A 4,280-nucleotide genomic window follows, 5' to 3' on the forward strand; every position below is an offset into this window, starting at 1 on the left:
CGAGCAGCAGCCCAGGACCGCGGGCGTCAGCTCCCGCTCTAAAAGCAAACGACGGACTCCGCTGAATTTCCCGTCCTGCTTCGCGCGGGGCCCGGGGGCGGGGCCTTGAAGCACCGGGTCTCGCGGGAGGTGCCGCAGCCCGCGGTCCGGCTCTGCTCGCCTCGGGGGAGGATGCTGGGTCCGCCCGCCGGTACCGCCTTGTCCCCGGCGCCGAGTGGAGCCCGGAAGCAGGACCCGGTCAGCTGGAGGCTGAGCTGTGACTGGACCGTCCCGGCCTCTCCATCTGCGCCGAGTCCTGTCACTAGGAGCCTGAGATGCCTCCACCCGGAGCTGCCGCACGTCCAGGCCGGTTCTGCTCGCTCCCCGGTGGGACTGGGGCGGTGAGGGGCGCGCTGATTTCCCCTCTGCCAGTGCTCCTTCACCCTGTAGGGCCAGACCCTGTGAAAAGTGCAGGAAAGACACGGAGGTCCTCACAGAAACATGGCATGCCATTTCTGAGCTTCACAGACACACCCCCAGGTGACGCCTAGACCTGGATGAAGCATCCCTGGAGACCGGATACTGAAGGGAGGGGCCCTCCACGGAGGCAGCCTTGACCACTCAGATGCCTCTGCTGACCCAGCACCCAGGCCTGGCGTCCTGACCAAAGGCGCTGCTGGAGCTGGGGTGACGCTAGGCTGTGAACAGGCTGAGCAGGAGCGGAAACTTTGGTCCTGGCCATGTGGCCTGTGAGGGGCGGCCCTGGGAGGGGAGGGCTCTCCGAGAACCCTCCTGCCCTCACTAAGTCCTCTCCATCGTTCCTCTCTTCTCTGTAGGACACTCCCAGGTGCCCGATGACCTGCCAAGGTACCTGCTCAGAAACACCTTCATCTCCTGACCCCCGGGGGCCAGGCAGGCGCACCTGCCAGTAGCAAAGGGAGGATGCCCTCCAGCTCTGTGCCCGCAGAAGGACTGTCAGCCCCTGCGGGGGAAGCTGCTGAAGGCGGGGCGGTATGTGAAGCCCAACTTGAGACCTGCTGAGCCCGAGGCCCACCCAGTGCGCCCTGAGGCAGCCCTGCCTCCTCAGAGCCTTTCTCTGGGCAGAGCCAGGCCACCCCATTCCCCCCTTTCCCCCCCACCTCCCACACAGCTGCCCGCTGGTGCCTGTCCCTAAATAGGGCAGTCAGCCTAGCCTCAGCCCAGCTGCTTGGGACCTCAGGCCACAGGCCGGCAAACAGGAGTCACCTGAAGGCGGGGGTTCTGAGGACTCGAGGGCAGAAACAGCCAGCCACACCCTCTGCCCCAGCTCCTTCACCGCCAGGGTCCCCAGTGCCAACCACTGGACAGGAGGCGCTTCTCACTGGCTCCCCCAAAGGAGGAGAGGCTGGCTCCCCTGCAGCCTCCTCCACGGCCCCGCCATGGCCACGGGAGGTGGCGGCCACAGCAGCTCCAGCCCCAGCACCACACAGTGACTGCAGCCCCGGCTGCCAGGACGAGGCCTCAGCCCCGGACGTTCAGGGCACGTGGCCACCGTGGCCCCTGTCCTGGCAGTGTCAGCTTCTCAGAGCCCGACGGGTCCAGGGCAGGACCACAGGGAGGGGCTCCCTGCCAAGAGCCCACGCAAGTCACCCGACGTGGCTCCCACGCCAACGGGCCCCTGAGAACGTCAGTCATGGGAACAACTTAGAGAGCAGGCGGGTGTCGCCACAGCTGCGTGGGACCAGCAGGTGGAGCTCAGAAGATGAGCGTGGCCGTGGGTGACTGGTCTTTTGGACCCGCAGCCCCTGAGCCTTCAAACTCCTGACGCCCCTTCTGACCACCAGGGCCCCCTCTCCCATCGGCCGGAGGGGCCGGGAGCGACTTTGGAATGAAGAAGTGTTCCCGCCGCTGCTCCCATCTTTCGGTGAGTGACAAGGCTCTGCCGGACCCTAGGGTCACACTCCCACGATGGCTGCACACGTCTGACCCTTCAGAAACTGGTCTCTTTGAACAAATCCACGTTGGCCCGGGGATGCTCACAGTGCAGTCACAAACACACTCCCTGAGGCAGATGCTGTGCCCCTTACAACATGTGTCAGCAACCTGACCTCCATGAAAGCGTCCATGTGTGTGCTGCTGTGGGTGAGCAGGTACATGAAGGCACGCTCTCAGGGCTGGGCCCTGTGGTCCGGACTTGACTCCATCTCCAGAAGCCTGGGGCTCCCAGGAGAAGCCCAGACTGGCCTGACGACCAAGAACTCGCGGCCCTGGGTGGACCTTGGAGTCGGGCTCACTGATACGCCAGAGCATTGCCGAGCCAGGCCTGGGCCCCACACTCCTGAGCCCGGGGCCCGAGGCCTTCCAGGCAGGTGGCCTCAGGCTGTGCCTCTCTCCAGCTGGCTCCTGGGCCCCGGACCTGCCCCCGGGTTCACTTTTCTACCATCATGGGCTCTGCCCCGCCTGGCGCAGAGAAGCCCTGCCCGCCCCTCCCAGCAGAGGCCACAGTGTGCAGAGGGGAGCGTGTGCGAGAGGCGGGTACAGCCTGGTCGCTAACGTGGCTGTAGCCCCCGGTGTCCACCATCGAGGATGACACTTTGAGTCTTTGTTTCTGAGTCACTCCCCGGGATAGAAACCCAATTTACTATATTCCATACCCGTGTAGGCACTCATGGAATATATGTGTTTTGAGGTGTCCCCCAAATGGATGTACCACAGGCTGGCTGTCCACCAAATGTACACACACTTTAACAGCTGAGAACTCAATTTTCCCTCCTTTTCAGGGTTAGCGGATTTGATGTAATGGGTGAAGCCAGACTCAGCTTGGAACCAAGAAGATGTATCCTCTGGACTTTGTGATGGGGACACATCCAGGATGAAGTGTCTGGTCCCGAACGGGCCCCAGTCCAGGCATCCAGGGCCGCTGTGGACAGAGGATGCGCAGAAACACGGAACGCAGCGATTCTCGGTGTTTGCGGTTCCATTGCTTCAGCAGCAGCAGCGCCTGGACCACAACTGACGCAGCCATGGAGCCGCACACATCAAGAATCGTTCCTTCGGTTAGGTGTTTGTACGCATATCTCTCAATAACTGCCCTTGATTCCTCGACTGCTGGGTGTTGCGTCCCCTCAACTTTAATTTTTCTGTGTCCCCATAAAAAGTCCTGTGGAGACATGCTCTTCGTTCAAATCTTACCGTCTTCACTGATTTCTTCAAATCTGTTCAAACTGAAAAGAAGTGAAAATTAAGTGCGTTATCAGCTCTTAATGTGTCTACATTTTGGGGGGATACTACATGTACATTCAATGGAGAGAATTTTCCATCACTTGTCTGACCTCTTTGTACCTGTTTTGGGGGACAGCCTGTATTTACATTCAATGGGGACTCATTGTCCATTAGAAGCCTGACCTCTCTTTACCTTTTTGGGGGACAGCCCATATTTACATTCAATGGGGACTCATTGTCCATCAGCAGCCCAACCTCTCTTTACCTTTTTGGGGGACAGCCCATATTTACATCCAATGGGGACTCATTTTCCATCAGCAGCCCTACCTCTTTTTACCTTTTGGGGGGGACAGGCTATATTGACATCAGCTGGCATCAATCTTTCTCTTTAGGAGTCACACCTCTAGTGTGTATATGGCCAGTTTCCTGACACATGGTTTCCGGTTTCCTAAGGTGCTCTCCTGGGATGGGCTTGGCCTGGGGACCGGGGCTCTATAAAGAGGTTTTCCTTTGGCCTTAATGTGCTGACAAAGAACTGGGTGTGCAAATGTGTTCTGTCTCCGAGTGCTGTGACCTGTACTGATTAGCCATTGATTCTGGAATACAAAGATGGGTTTGTAATAAAATGAGTTGGAGTAGAATTGAGTCCTGGATTTCCTCACCGCTCATCACTGGCAGCGATGCCCGAGCTCCGGGCTCCCCGTGTATCCTCTTCCCAGGCCTTGGTGTATTTTAAGTCCCTCTAAGTGGAATCCCATTTTGATTTGGGATTTCTATCACAGCAGGAGCTCAGCTTAAAATGATCCTTGGGGCCGAAACCGGTTTGGCTCAGTGGATAGAGCGTCGGCCTGCGGACTGAAAGGTCCCAGGTTCGATTCCGGTCAAGGGCATATACCTGGGTTGCAGGCACATCCCCAGTGGGAGATGTGCAGGAGGCAGCTGATCGATGTTTCTCTCTCATCGATGTTTCTGACTCTCTATCTCTCTCCCTTCTTCTCTGTAAAAAATCAATAAAATATATTAAAAAAAAAAATGATCCTTGGGTTTTCCAAGGCCACTCAACTAGGAAGAGGCCGAGGAGGGAGGAGGACGACAGGTGA

At 58.4% G+C, this 4,280-nt stretch overlaps 1 long non-coding RNA gene across 1 annotated transcript; it reads left to right on the forward strand.

Moving 5' to 3' along the window:
- Positions 1–1,169: 1,169 nt before the first annotated feature.
- Positions 1,170–3,817, forward strand: LOC308525991. Its single transcript, XR_013996507.1, has 3 exons — positions 1,170–2,108; positions 2,739–3,019; positions 3,117–3,817. It is a non-coding gene; the product is annotated as an uncharacterized lncRNA (long non-coding RNA).
- Positions 3,818–4,280: the final 463 nt, after the last annotated feature.

The sequence above is a fragment of the Myotis nattereri genome (genome assembly GCF_964212035.1).
Source record: "Myotis nattereri genome assembly, chromosome: 10".
NCBI classification, from domain to species: domain Eukaryota; kingdom Metazoa; phylum Chordata; class Mammalia; order Chiroptera; family Vespertilionidae; genus Myotis; species Myotis nattereri.